This window comes from Anopheles maculipalpis, chromosome 2RL (genome assembly GCF_943734695.1).
Source record: "Anopheles maculipalpis chromosome 2RL, idAnoMacuDA_375_x, whole genome shotgun sequence".
Taxonomy (NCBI): Eukaryota; Metazoa; Arthropoda; class Insecta; order Diptera; family Culicidae; genus Anopheles; species Anopheles maculipalpis.
The window spans coordinates 65,771,420-65,787,483 of NC_064871.1; the positions used below are offsets into that span (position 1 = coordinate 65,771,420).

General features: G+C 42.5%; 1 protein-coding gene across 1 annotated transcript in view; it reads left to right on the forward strand.

The window, feature by feature from the left end:
- Positions 1–16,064, forward strand: part of LOC126555968 (matrix metalloproteinase-2) — a 274,794-nt gene that overhangs the window by 77,546 nt on the left and 181,184 nt on the right. The gene's annotated exons all lie outside the window — the stretch shown is intronic.

The following is a 16,064-nucleotide window of genomic DNA, read 5'->3' on the forward strand; positions in this document are numbered from 1 at the left end:
CGTGTGAGTGTGTGTAAGCATGTTTCTCGGTGGGAAAACTATCCATTTCCGTTCGATGCACGCCTTCTCACGACACTTTGCTGCCCGACGAGCAGTGACGGCATTTTCTTTTCTTTTTTTTTGTTTTATTGACCATCACAACGAACTCTTCGAAGTGATGTACACCGCAGCTTCTCCGTTCCCTTGTGCATAGTCGAAGTAGTGTTGTATCGTTTCGGTGTGTTTTTGCCTTTTATTAATCTCTCAGACGTGATACCATTACTCGGTCGGTTTCATTTTCCGGTCTTCGGTCGCCGGTCCGGATGGTGCCCTTTTCTGGACTGCAGCAACTAACGCAGGCGGGTGCAAGGAACAGGGACAAATAAAAACCAAGCGACTGATTGCACAGGACCTATACGTCTGACCTCGGAACGGAAGCAGCGCCAAACGTGAGCACACGAGTCTGGCGGGGCAAAAAACCATTAGCCACAGCAATAGAAGAAGGTGTTAGCTTTTTGGCACCCGAGAGTACGATAGCGAAATCTAATGTTACAAACAAACAAACACACAGAAGCACACGACCACAGACATATCAATGCGAGGTAGGTGGTGCCTGTGGTTAGTGGTGGATGGGTGCTTAAAATCAACGAGATCATTTACGATGCAATTCGAACGCGGTGTTGAATTTAACCACCAGGCGTCCCCATTAACCTCGGTAAAAGATTTGGTTTTTGGAATCACTCTGATTTCGGCACATTTTCGATTGTAAATTACTCTTTATGGAGTGAGTTACATGTGTCGCTACATCTTCCTTTTTTTTATTTTTGTTCGTTGATTTAAGAAACTCTTAGAATAAATTGAGATTATTTATTTATTACCTATGTTCGTAAATCTGAAGCAGATGAGATTGAATACATGTCTCGTTATGTTGACAGTCAAACTGGCTTCAGATGAACATTTTAATAGATTGATGATTGAATGAAACATGATTTTCATTCACTTTGATCTCTGAAGAAATAAAGTCAGTTTCAATTATTTAGTATATTGCAATTTAAAAATATTTGTACTCGTATAATATCAACACAATATTAACACAGTTCAATAATAATGTTTTCCTGGTAAAAAAATCATCATATTGTTGGAAAATTTATAAGGTTCCCAACGTCCTGTTAGTTAGGAGGCGCCAAGACGAAAAGGAGAGAAAAGAAGGATCAGATAAGAGCAGGACGAGCATGCCCTGATTAGGGAGCGATCGATGAGTCGAAAATCAACTACGAGCGGACAAAGATCGGAAAAACACATGCAAGCGCGCGCGAACAGCGCCCTAGTTTTTTGGTTATTTCTAAGAGCTTGCTACACAGAAAATGCAAATGAAGCCGCGTCTCGTTTTTTAACAATCATATAATTTCACATTATTTTTAATAATATAAGGTGTGTAAGGTGATATATTTAAATGAGCACTGAGCCAGTGTGTTGTCGTTTTTTTTTTGTGATTTTAATTCTTTTTGTCTTTGTAGAGATATATTTATAAGATATAATAACCAATCGTTAGAAAACGAGGCGCTGTAACAGAAACAAACATTCCTTCTATAATGTAAAGAAAATGTATTTTCCAAACGCCAGAATTAACATTACATTGCCTTAAAACAGATTATGATTTCATTAAACGATGATAGTTCACGACCACAAACATAAAGCCAAACACAGCAATCAAAATCCGCCTTCCGAGCAAAATAAATAAAACAGCGGATGATCCGAGCAAATGTGCATCGTTTCCTGTGTGTGTGTGTGTCTATGGTGGCGCTTTTCCCGCGATTGAACCTGCGCCTTCGAGGCCGGAGCACACGCTGATGTGCATTAAATGTTCGGTGCCTTCGGTGCTTACGAAACGCTTGCATCGACAGACAGTGACTGGTCCCATAAACCGGTACGCTTTAGCATGCAAATCACTCCCGAAGCAAGTGATGCCCGCCCGGCGTTTGTAGCCGCGTTTTAATGCTGCTAAACATTACCGCTGATCCGCACCCTGATGGGGCTCGCACCCTGCCTTCTAGTGGGCGTTGATCCATGTAGGAAGAACCGCCGAAGGAAGTCCAAAGATTAATACCGGCGTCATCGTTGAAATGTGCGCTTTGAAAGTTCTGTGTGAGGTTATGGAGGATGTGGGAAGGGCGACCGGCAGTTGTGATGCATCCTTTAACTGCCTTTCCCTGCTTTTATAAGGTGTGCGCGCCTGGTGATGGGGGAGGGAAGATGAAGCTGGGAAAGTTGTTGTTGTTGTTGTCATCATTGTCATCACTACTTTGCGAAACACGCTTCCATAACGCTTTAACACTGGTAGGGAGGAAAGACGCAGGCGAAGGCTACAGCGCTAATGATAATGATGCCAGAGAGCATATTATCGCGACGCGGATCCGGGGCGACGGCGCATCATCAACAATCTCTGCGAGTGTGAATGTTGATGAATCAGAAATGGATGGCAAATCGGGGCAGGGGCGTTGGAGGTTAAGTGTATTTTCTGCCGTTCGACCGGATTGAACCGGGGTCGGTCTTCCGCGTTGTGCGAGAATGGTCCACGGGCGCAACACGAAGCAGGGCAGTTACTGGAAGGAAATGCCTTTGATTTTATCCATTTTACTGAGCATAAGCAATGGATGGTCATTGAAACCAGGCGCCACACCAAACAGCACCAGAGTGCGGATCGCTTCAAATTATACCATTACTTGCCGCCCTGTAATTTGACAACAGTATTGGTGAGCGGGGAAAAAAAAACAAGACAACAATCATTCATTCTTTCGTGTACTGTTGACGCCCACTTTAGATCATGGGTTCGTTTCCTTCATTCGTTGAAAATTATGTCTCCAATGTGTAAGCAGGTTTTGTGCAAAGATTTTTCAGTAGTGCGAGGCTCACGGAGTGTAGCATCGATTGAACGAAAGTGACAGCGAGACAGGCGAGCATCATAACAGATTGTAATAAAAAATAATGTAAAATAGCGTTGATAAGATGTGATCCGGGATGGACATGAAGAGCGGTACGAGCAGTGAGGTTGACGATACGGTGGTGAAATGACAAAAAATATGTGATATGCATATTGTAATTTACTGCCGAGAGTGTTTTGCCGCCGCCCACAGCAACCGACTCGCTCCAAACCGCCCGTCGTTATCCGAACGGCTGGCACTGTATTGCGCCTAAATGGCTGCAATGTGTATACTTGGGGCGAGAGCATACGGGCAAGCGTGTTTCTTGCGCGGCAAACGCGTGAGTACACATTTTCGCAACGCTCCGTTAGCGTTATGACTCTTTCGGGAGGGAAAGTATTTCATTAGAATTTTCATCGTTATCATCATCATTATCGCAGGGCTCAAGATAATATGCTCCTTGAAGCGGGAGGAGAGAGGGAAGAGGAGGGCTATAATGGGGAGGAACGAGGGACAAAGGATATGGGGGCTGTCGTTAAATTTAAGAAAACCCTCGAGAAAGAGCTGCGTTACGGTGAAGTTGATTTGTTGCAATAAAACAATACAGGACGATGGATCAGGGTAATGAATTGTTTAACCGGTCAAATTGCTGTAAATACACAGCAGTGGTTGCACATTGTGAGTGGTGTGTTTGCAAATGGCATCGCAAATAAAAAGACGATCAAACATGAAAGCAATTGAAGGAGGCCTACAGAAATGTTCGTCCAGAAAAAAAAGCTATTCGTTTAAGTAGTTCTTCTCGAAACGGTGCAAATCTGTTATATTAAAAATTGAAACGTGTCTGCACTGTCAGCGGTTCATTACCGATAAGGAAATGAGCATTTACGAATGTACCGACACGTAGCTTTTTTTTTCAATTGTACCCCAAAGTTCCACTTCAGGGATTGTGGTTCGTTTTCACGAATTGTTTTCTTTTTTTTTTGAGCAGTTCCTTGTTCCGTCTCCTCCCCCCGACGGTTCGCCTTTTCGAAAGGGGTGAAAAGTTACTCGTGTGCACTTAACTCCGACACACTACTTTTGCCTGAGTGATGACGAAACACAAACCACTTGTTTCGGGAAAGGAAAGGTGTGAAAGGTGGGGCCATCGTTGCTTTCAAACAAAGCAGCAGCAACAACAAAAAAAAAATCTCCGAACATGCAGAACATGTACGGCGGTAAAGTTTTACCTTCTGGCTGTCTGGTGCTTGTTTCGGGGAACACCGTTGTGCTACCCGTTGCGTCGGAAAGCCTGGAATAGCATAGTGTTGTGTCTGCGTTTTCTTTTTCGTTGCAAGTTATAGAGTTTGAAGGTGAAATTTCGGGTGACATTTTACCGGTGTTTTGTATAGTTTTTTATTTGAAAAAGATCTCATTTCACTCCCTCTTTTGTGAAGGGATTCAAGAGAAAAGAAAAGCCTACATGTGAAATGCAGGTGGAGAACATAAGGAAGGGGGAAAGCTAATGTGTTCACCGGAGACAGGGAAAAAAGCCTCCCACACGAATAATGTGCCCAAAAACCTCAGAAAAAGGAAGACTTTTGTAAACCAAGGTGAGCGTGTTTGTGTGAGAGTTGGTGAAATTCGTCCTTGAATGATGAAAACACTGTCGGATGGTGGGGTTTCCACTTTTGCGCTCACCTGCTGCTGGCGGTGGAAGTCCACTTCATGGAAAATGTCAAGACTAAGGCCACTGTGAATCACCACCACCACCACCACACGCCACCAACCCATGTCTGAATGGTACTGAAAGCGAAGACATGTTTCTTGCGGCTGACAATAATTGCTCGAAAGAAAAACTCACCCCGGTGTGAGATTGCACAGAAACGGAAGCGCTGGTATGGACACAACACAGCGACAATAATAAAAATGCAGTGGAAAGGAAAATAGTTGGAAAAACCGTCACATTCCACTGTTTCGTGCCATTACAAAGACCCAGAGTTGGTGGAACGGTACGGGCAAACCGGTGCACCGGTGACGTGCAAGCAGAGGGATTAGCTGTCAAAACATGTCTTCCTCATTCAGGACATCTTGTCACCGACAGGACAAAAAGCGGGAGAAGCGCCACGTAAGGCAGGTGGACGCAATCCGTAGGCAATACTCGCGAGATATGTTGGTGGTGTAGGGGTTTTTTTTTTTTTGTATTGCATGCCTTTTTTATGTGTCATACCCAGAAGGATAAATAATTGAGGGGCTTCTAAATATCAGAAAAACGACCCTGCAAGACATTCGCACAATTGGCTATCTCGTGAACGGGCTGATCACTATTGGCAGATCAGCCAAGGAATAGAGATCGCAAGCGTAGACGTGGGACAAAATTTATTACAAACCATCTCTCAAACGTGTTCGGTTTTCGAAAAACGTTTATTTGAAAATGTAAAATCATTCACACTCCAGGAGGGAAAATCGGCCGCAAAGCCAATTCTGTCAGCAAAAGGCTTAAGAAAGGCTTCGAGTTGAATGTGAAAAAGGCTCCAGGAAACGGGCCGGGAGACGAAAATATCGCGCCCGGTCATTCAAGTCAGCGTTGGTTTTTGGTGTTTTGGCGTTCGATGATTTTTCCCGTTCTCGGTGACCCTCGTCAAAGCGGAAGCTAAAAGTCCTTGACGCCTATCGTCCATTTAAGGCCGGCAACAATAGCAAACACCCACCGATATATGCCGACATCTCTAATGGGATCGCACAGGTCGGAGCAATAAAACCCCCTTTCCAACGGCATAGTTTGAAGAAAAGTAAAATTTATGGCACATCAAGGTGCTAATCCTTTTCGGTGCTAAACTACAAAAAAGTACATTCACACACGAAAAGCTGCCGTATTTATTAGAAATAGTTGTTTATGTGTGTTTTCTTCCGTTTGGGACAATTATTTTAAAAACTGAGACTGATTCCGTATTGTGTGTCGTGAGCAGGATCGTCAGGAAAAGGTCAAACGTGAACACTCCAGCCAGGGTGATAAATTTCAATTTCCAGTTACGCATATGGGAAGGATTAATATCGACAACGGTTTTGACGCAGGGCCTTAAACACACGCTCACACATGTATAGGTAGAATGTACAACCGTAAAAAAATAAAACAATCGGCATGAAGACAAATGGCTGCTGTTGTTGTTTTTGTTGTTGTTGTTGTTGTGGAGAACAAGAGTGATTGTTCCGCCCACAACAGTGCCTTTTGACTTTTGTTATCGAAAGCAAATAGTCCGGCCAAATAAAATGGACAGAAATTCCTTTCCATTTTCACCATCTTCTACGGCAGCAACAAGCGCATATCCTGGCGACGCCAGGCCCGACGATGATGATCTATTGCGGTGGTAGCTATTCCCGTATGAAGTGTGGGATTAAAGAATTATGGCAGGAAAAATTTTCACAACACAAAGAGGCAATAAAGTGCTCAGTGGGTTCGGGTGGATGGAAGCCGGCCGTTCCATTTACAAGTGCGATACAACTCAATTAAGGATATTGCGCTGTGAATAGTCTCACCGTCTGGGGATATGAATTAAGGGAAATAAAATAAAGTATGTCACCCTAAACGTATCAACGGGGCGAAATGATTAATTGTGTGTGGGTAGGTGAGTGTGTATTTTAGTGTGTAGGCGGTGTAGTGCAATTTAGTTTCAATTTTGGGCGTCATTTTACAAGCCGTGTCTTTTGAATTTCGTGAAGCTATAACTATGAAAGAAATGGGACGAATGATGTTGCATTCGTAGCAAATAAAGTCGGTGGACTTTGTGCTATACAGCTAAGCTGAAAAAATAAAGTTTTGCCGTGTGAAATTCGTGTGAAATTCCTTGTTTTATGTATGCGCCTAAATCTATGCAATTACATATATTTACATTACAAACATTAGTATTCATTACAATCTAGCTTGGTAACGCTTTACAAAAGGGTTAAAAGGTTCGCCGTTTCAGACAAAGTTGAATTTAAAGAATTTTACGCGACAGGAAAAAGATGGTACTTGCGGCTACCTTACAGTTATCCTACCAAGACTATCAAGACATTCAATGAAATGGTAAAATTTACTTTTTCGAAGCAAATGCTGATGATGAAGCGTTGTCCGTTTAGTCCACACTCAATAAAACCGAACAAGGAATGAAATATTATCCTTACGTTGTGAATTGTTCCAAAACGAGCGAAAAGAAAGGCGCACTTTAATCCATTTGTGCCCTTCGATGGATACGATGGTACCATTAGTGTACCGAAGTGTTTAATAGGCACGATGAAAATATATCCCTGAGGAAATTCATCCTGACGGATGGAGCACATACGGCACATACACACATACACCGATTCGTGCCACGTGATGGATGGATTGACAACTTCCGGCCCTCGGAATATGTACCGCTCTGCAATCGCTATAGGAATTTAGTGGCGATTCTTTGTTTTGTGGGAGCTTAGGTCACAGAGGAAGTCCATCCCTCGGAAGCGGAGCGAACAGAACGAGCGGCGGCCCAAAGTATCAAATGACCACCATTTGCCTGGAAGTGGCTATCGGTAGGCACGCCATTTCCGCCTACTTAGTTCGAACTCTTCGGCCCTCATATGGATCGAGCGTTCGGTGGCGTCGTTCAACGCCGGGCGTTGTCGCACGGGCGCTACACAGTTTTAGTACATTTGTTATCGGGGGGGCAATACGGATGGAAGCTGCAAACTGTGCAAGTGCTTGTTTGCCTTATCCGGTAGCTGTTACAGCACGGCCCAGCACAGCAAGCCATCTTCGTCGTCGCCATCGTTGTAGTCGTCGACGTATAAAGTTTCCTTTCGATAAAACGCAAAGCAAAGGGACGCCATCCCGGTAGGTGGTCGAATGTAATCGAATAATGAGTACGCCCCTTGGGCTGTGTTTGCTGTATCCGCACGCTACCCGATGTCGAAGCCGTTGGAAGAGAAGAAGGACAACTTGTGATGTGTTTTTAGTTAGATTTGGTTTTTTCGTTAGGATGGATGATTTATGTGCAGGGTTTGACGGGGGTTTTAAACTATCAAATTCTTTGATTTGATAGAATGAGCGAACAAACAATAATACTCGATCATGGTTAGAAGTATAATTAAATTTTAAACGTTAAATTGTTAAGAAGGAATTAATAAATAATATTTTTTTTTATTCATAAGGGACGGCCTGGCCGTATTGCTTACAATAAACTTAAAATTAGTATACTCCTTTCCTCTTTGCTGGGAGACATTTCCTTCTCCGAGCTGTGAAAGGGCACCATATCCCGGGTGTGCTCGGTTGTTCCGTTGCGTAAGTTCCGTCATCCAAAGCCAAAGTCGTGTTCATAGCGAGGGTCTTATCGTGTGAGGGTAACTTATCCCGGGGTATGTCAGGCGTTTCCATGCTCGTGGTTCAGATGGTAGCGGGGGTCTTGATCGTTTTCCATTTCGAAGATTCCTGATTGTGTCCAATCTTGAAGTCTTCCTCTCCCTTTCGCTGGGATGTCCATCCATAGCATTGGCCGCTGCAACTGCTTCCATATGGTACCCAACCCTTCACGCATCGTACTCATTCGTACATTCATTCATTCATTCATCCATTCATCCATCATCATTCATACAAGCGAGGTACAACATATATAAGACAGACAAACAGTGGGAGTAGTGGGGGGGGGGAAGGGGATCACACTAATAATCCGTTAGCACGGCAGAAGAGAAAGATTACTCTCAGGTAGACCTCGTCGCAGTCTCCCAGCAGGTCCCGAATTGGAGTATCCGGCAACTTTCCAATGCCCCGGACTGCGTCTAACAAGGCGGGTCGAGCAGCCTCGTATTCCACACAAGACCATAGAAGATTATCTATGTCATGGTATCCGAGGCCGCAGCCACATACTTTGGAGTCGACCTGTCCTATACGCTGGAGATGCGCGCCCAAAGCGAAATGGTTAGACCTAAGCCTAGACATCATTCGAACGAACGCACGATCACCTGAGATGCCGTGGAACCAAGGCTTCAAGGAAACTTGGGGAGTGATCGAATAAAGAAACCTCCCGAGCTCATCGGTGTCCCACAAACTCTGCCACCGAGCCATGCAGAGAGACTGTGGGGCACGCATGTACTCGTGAGGTAGGATAAGCCTGTCGAAAAAGGACCCTTCCGAAGCACCCTTTTTGGCCAATTGGTCTGCCTTTTCATTGCCGAAGATTCCGCAATGTGCAGGCAGCCAAACAAGAGATATCCGGAATGATTTATCAAACAATGAGCTTAAGACCTTTAATATTTCTTTTACGAAGTAGTCCGGGCTCTTAATAGCCTTCACAGATTTTAATGCTTCGACAGCGCTTAAACTGTCGGAGAATATAAAATATTCGTCTGGAGGACAAGCACTTATTATTAACAAGGCGTAAAAGATTGCGGCGAGCTCCGCTACATATATCGAGCATGGCTGGCGTAGTTGGAAATATGAATAAATAATATTATGATTATCGAAATTGATACACTTATATTAAACTTATGCATTTTAGAAATAATCTTGAACAAAAATATTTTTAAATTATTACACGTTTTTGAACTGAAAATATTTTTACTCCAAGATAGTATGAGTGGAAACCTCCTTCTTGCTTGTATATCTTTCATTTTTCAAACGAAGACAACAACAAAAGCTAACTGCTGAACACATGTCAAAATGCAAATTAAAATTACGTACATAAAAATGAAAAAAAGGTCATAACATGGAAGGGATCATGTATCGAATAAAAGACCAAATCGCGTTAAATAAAAAACGCAAATTCGCTTGCGCTGGTATAGCAAACCCTTCCTTTATTTTCGTTCATAGTTGTTATATACAATTTTTTGCTAACACTTTCGCACTTTGCTAACAGAAAATCAAAATAGAAGATAAAAAGAGCACACACCTAGTGAATGGATCACATCGATTCCAGCCAATTGCTCAAACGTTGGAGAGGAGAAAAATAGTCTTCGGCATGCAGCAAGTCAAAGGCAATTTTTAATTGTCCAAGCAAAAACACACGCCCTGGCTTGCCAGGAATTGACTATAACCGATGCGTGCGTCATTCTGTCAACTAATGAACGGATCTATTCAAGTTGAGGTATAAAGTGCGTCATCGTCGCGTCCACTCCGGCACTGCGTCCCGGTTCGTTTGTTTGATTTTGCGTTTAATGAAAAGAAAGTGAAAAATGCGTTCGAGCTCCTCTTACAACTTCCGCATTTTCCTGCCCGGCCTGTATGCGTTCAAATGCTACGTGAATAAGAAGCATAGCATCAGCTCAAGGATGCAAATGGGTGGCCATATCCCGTTTGACCCCTACGGAATCTTCTGTCGGAAGACAGAATCTAAATCGATGGTGGAGTGAAAATCGCGCTGCAGTTGGAAAGCTTCATAAAATGCAAATGATAGTGCTTCACCGTCGTGTGTGTGTGTGTGTGTGTGTGTGTGTGTGTGTGTGTCTGTGTAGGTGGGTGTGCTTTAAACATGTTCGTTAGTGTCCTTCGTTTCAGTCCGTCCTACCCATTTCTTTTTCCCCACGCTCTTTGCCTGTAAATCGCGCACAATGTACGGAATAGTATTTGAAACGAGTATGCTGACAAGTAATTGGTATCGCTCATCTACATACGAAGTAGATATCGGGTAGGGTGCTTCACTGTTGGGCAAAGGGTGATGAGGTTGTTGCGGGAGCGAAGCGATGGAGTCATATCCGGACGCTGTGGCGCCAAAATACTTGTTACGCATTTTATTACTGTTGTCGGGGTTCGTTCGAGACGACGACGACGACGACGGGGTCGTGGCTCATCATCCTTCATGCTTTACGAGTTGCCAGCTGCCGGTAGAGTTTTTCGTCACGCTGTTCCATCGTCTGCCGGGCCGGATGCAGTGGGATGCGTGTCTATCCCCGGGAGAAGGATCATAATGAAGCGAGGAAAAACTATTCAATGTGGCGGAAAGGATCTGGATCGGATTGGTTGATGCGGTTGTGTCTTGCGTTGGTGCCGGGAGTTGACGCATTGTTTCATTAAACTCGAGTAGAAATCGCTTATCGGAATAGTTGAGCCTAAGGGAGGTCGGACGTCTAACCGATGAAGGCGTTCCGTTATTTGAATATTTAGTTTATTTTAAGCTTACCAAGATGTCTTTAACATTCAACAACCTAAACGATTGTGTTATTTAGCAATGTTTGCTGTTATTCGTCTTATGCGAGCAGTGCTGCTGGATGCTTTCTAAACAACATGCAAACACGTTGTACGGCTTCTTCAATCATTCAAACGAAGACTCCGGGATGATTTCTGATACCGGTCCGACTAGCAATCGCTCGGAAATGCGATATCGGAAGCATTATAAATTGATCCACCATTCCTCCGTTGCTTTTACACGCTACAAAGTGTAACAAGCACTGAAACAAACGATACTGTTGCTTGTTTATGCGCCTGTGACCAAACTTCGAACCCTATATGCATCCACCGACCCTTCCCGATCCTTGCCCTGGAAAAGCAATCCGTTGTAATAAATATTTGTTGAATAAAATATCATTTGCGCACCTGAAAGTTATGCAACCCCGTAAACGCCAGCTAAATTTCCTAGCGTATGTACGAATGGTTATGGCAACTAAAAATCCCTTACCCAACGAGTGGCTTCATTGTTGTGTTTAGAAATTTATTTTCCTTCATTTATCTCACCATCGACCGGTCGTGTTGCGTTGAATTTTCACCTCCTTTGGAAGGCCTGAATTTCCATTTGACTGGGGAGGATTCCCCGTTGTCGCTGTAGTCGCTTATAACGAAACTATACACTCACACAGCTGTGCTGTTGCATAAAGCGCCTTATGTACAAGTCGGCACGTAGCACACAAACGTGCCCAAGTTCCCGGTAGCCGTTTTAGATAAACTAGAAAGTTGGCTCCTCCAACGGGACATGGTCGCCTGTTCGCCGGCAGGATCGAAATAGTTAAAGGAAAGAAAATGAACACGCTCCGGCAGTATCGATTGGAACCTGTTGCATGTAGCGTGAGATTAATATACAAGCCGGGAGCCGGGTTAACCTGCCTACCAGCAGCACCGGCGTGCCCGGTGCGGCACGAGCGAACGCACACAAAATGTGCGACACTGGCGTAGGGTTCCACCATAAAAACCCTTCACACAAACGATCGCACATCGTCCGACGAAAGGCAGAAAATGAATTACGGCTTCTTGAGTCTGCGTGGCAGCACATCATTAGGAGCACCCGAAAACTACGCTATTTATGATAACGATCCAACAATTTATGTGTATGTTGAACCGAATTATGCTAGTTGCTACAGGAAGTCCTTTTTGTTTCCGTTTCCGATGGAGTATTCGGCAAGAGAGTGTGAGAGCAAAACACGGCTAAGATCTGGGGTGGGAGTATAAACGTTGAGAAAACAATTTGGGTAAGAGTGTAGTGCTGGGACGTGAGAGGTAGAGTAGTATTGGACGAAAGGGAAGAAAGGTTTCGGCAGGATGCCCTGCCATGACTGTATATTTCTCTTAGCCTTAAACGGGCGGGACTACTCGAATTTGAAATCGATTATTTTGCTCCAAATACACACTCGACGCAGCGTCGAGTGATGCTTCTGGGCGTTCTTGTGCCCTGTTCGTGACTAAACAGCTATGTCTAGATATTTTCTAAACTATAACGTTTTAACTAAACTTTTTCAAACGTCACGGCGGATTCCGGATCACGTTGCATCTCGTTTGCACGCACTAGAAACGCACTAGTCGGTGCACATAATATGTTAATCATAATAACTAGCTTCTACTGCGTGTGTGTGTTCTACTCCACATCGTTATGAGCTCCTGACGTTCGACAGATATTTCGGTTGCGGTGTTCACGCTTAGTACCTCACTATATAATTGATATGTGTTTTAATGTAAATTTGATAAGCTATTCTGTACGCATTCTTCTGGTCAAATTTAAATAAGAAAAATATTTTGATCTCTTAAAAAAACTTTCACAAATCATTCGTATTGAAAAGTTTAAGGAAAATTTTGGCTTTTTTGGGAGTGCTCGAGTGAGCACCGGGAACACATGCTACGCTGCAGGTTGATTCAAAACTATGATTCACTTTTCAATCGTTTGTTAAATGCTGTGTTTGGGTGGAAGTATCGACTTGGCTCGAATCGAAACCAGGAGCACATACAGAATACTGCGTCCTAGCAGGTTGTTTAGGGGTTAGCACAACATCAACACTGTCCATCGACGCTGTGGCTGCGTTCAACGGGACGGGACAGTTGTTTAATGAACAAGTCTGTGAAACGATTCCAACGAATATATAATTACAATTTATTTATTAACTAAATTGTTTTACATCTAAACTAACCTAAACCTAACCTAAAAGAAACCTAATTAATGCAAAATATTCCTCACGAAGTGTACCGCACGAGAGTTGAGAGCAAAGAGAGCGAGCTCGCCCGTTCTGTCGACCTCGAAGGCTGTGAAAGATTCTGGCCGTGTTGCCAGAATCGCTGCTGTAGTGTTTTATAATAATTATTATTATTAGTTATCGTTCACAACGTAATTCCTCCCGGGGGTAAAGGAAGGTCGTCCCCGGCCGTATGATTGTTTTCGAGTTTGTCTATACAGTTTACGAAATTCTCCTTCTGTTGATCTTATTTTTGTGACGTTTGACTTTTCGTATGTTTTCGAATGTTCTGTCTTTTATGTTATGAGCAGTTGTTCTGATAGCACGTGGGTCCAACTTCTTTCGAATATTGGGTTTAACGTAAACCTCTTCCCCATCATTTATTATTGGAGGATCCTCTTTCTTATGATTACTTCTGGTCTGTGCTTGAAGTGATCTGTTCAGATTTACTTTGACGTTGTTGAAAATGTCCTGTGCTTGCCTATTTATCTCTTCCGGATTCGTTATATTGCATTGGTTAAACACGATCTCATTTGGCGTATAGCCTGTCGAGGAATGTACCGTATTGTTGTATAACGCGATGCATATTGGTATCATATTAACCGTGTTCGTATCGGGAAATTTGTGCTTATTCGTGTTATACATTTCTATTACAGTAGAATGTGTCTTTTCCACTTGTCCGTTGCTCTCGGAAGACGATGCGTATTTAAGCGACGTGCCTAAGTTGCTTAGGAATTGTTTCAGTTGAATAGATCGGAACGTAGTTTCATGATCGGTAATTATTTCTGTCGGTGTTCCGAAATTACTAAAATATTTCGCTAACGCATTTTTGACGTCAATGAGGCTTTTGGATTCTATTGGGACCATTTGTGCGAATTTTGAAAATGCATCCACTAATGACAGAAAACTATTCGAGTTTATGGAGAAAATATCCATGTGGACGCGTTCCATTGGTCGATCTGTTACAGGTCTAGGAGATATTTTGATATTGTAGGGTTTGCGATCGTACTTGTGAGTGTTGCAAATTGTGCAAGTTCTAACTGCTGCTGCGATCTTGTTGTACATTTTCGGGAAGAAATATGCCCTTTTTAGTTGATTTTCTACTTCGGCCACGCCTCTATGAGCTCTTTCGTGTTCTTTCGTAATCAATGAGTCTTGCTGTTCCTCGCTCGGTACATCTTTTACTTGTAAGTGTGTAATTATGAAATATCCGCTACTAGTGAAATACTTTCTGTAAGATTCTTGTATCAAACCTAATATTTCTTCTGGGGCTAAAATAGCTGTCTGTTTTCCATTGTGATATTTTCTGATTGTATGTTCTATTATTTTTTCGTTATAATATTGCCTAGTGACTACTGTTCTTTTATAGTTTTTAAACGGCAATTCTTCGATATCGTTTTCTGATTGTGACACTCGGAAAATAATTTGGTTTTTATAATAATTTATAGGTCTTTCGGTTGATTTGATATAGAAGCTATCTGAAGTGTCTGCTGAGTGTGTTGTTTCTAAGTTTGTGGTGTCGTGGATGTTAATGTCAGCCGTACCATTAGTTTTTCGACTTAGCGCATCTGCTACTACATTTGCCTTGCCTTGTTTGTAATCTACTGTGTATTGAAAGTTTTCGAGTTCTAATCTCCAATGTAGTATTCTACTATTTTTGAGAGATGTTTTAATAAACGTGAGAGGTTTATGATCAGTATAAAGCTTAAATTCTCTACCAAATAAATATGGCTTGTATTTTCTGATAGCCCAAATGATTGCTAGTGCCTCCTTTTCAATGGTAGAATAATTTTCCTCTGCTTTGTTGAGTGTTCTGCTTCCAAACGCAATAGGACGCTCTACATTATTTTGGATTTGCGAGAGAACCGCTCCGATTGCATAGTCGCTAGCATCGGTTGTTAATATGAAGGGGATAGTAAAGTCAGGGTAAGCTAATACTTGATCAGATGCTATAATCTGTTTCAATTTAGAAAATGCTTCAACGTACTCTGCGTCGTTTGGGTTTACTTTTTGTCCTTTTTTCAGATATTTTGTGAAAGGTTTAGTGATTCTTGAATAATCTCTAATGAAACGACGGTAATAGCCAGATAGTCCTAGGAATTGTCTTATTTGTTTTTCGTTTTCTGGTAATTTCCAATCCAAAATCTTTTTAACTTTGTCTGGATTTGGTTTTATACCTTCAGGAGAAATTACGTGTCCTAAAAATTCCGTTTCGCGTTTTAGAAATTCACATTTATCTACTTGTATTTTCAGGTTAAAGTCAGAAAGTCGTTTCAGTATTTTGGAAAGATTATCTAAATGATTTTCGAGATTATTCCCAACAATTATGATATCATCAAGATAAACGTAACAGATATTGCCGATGTATTCTGATAAGATATTGTTCATAGCCCGTTGGAAAGTGGCCGGTGCATTTTTGAGCCCGAATGGCATTCTTGTGAATTCAAAGTGGCCTTGATTAGTTGAAAATGCAGTTTTTTCCTGATCTTCCGGATGCATTTCGATCTGGTGGAATCCAGATTTCAGATCCAACGTAGTGAAATAACTTGATTTTCCGAGGCTATCCAAAATGTCTTCAATTTCTGGTATGGGATATTTATCACCTACCGTTTTCTCGTTCAATTTACGGAAATCAATAACTACTCTAACCTTTTGTAAGCCAGATGCATCTTTTCGTTTTGGCACTACCCAAATTGGAGAAGCGTAAGGGCTTTTTGATGGTTTTATAATATTTGCTTCCAGCATTTCTTTTATTTGATCTTCGACGTCTTGTTTGAAGATGTGTGGATATCTATAGCTCTTAGTAAATAC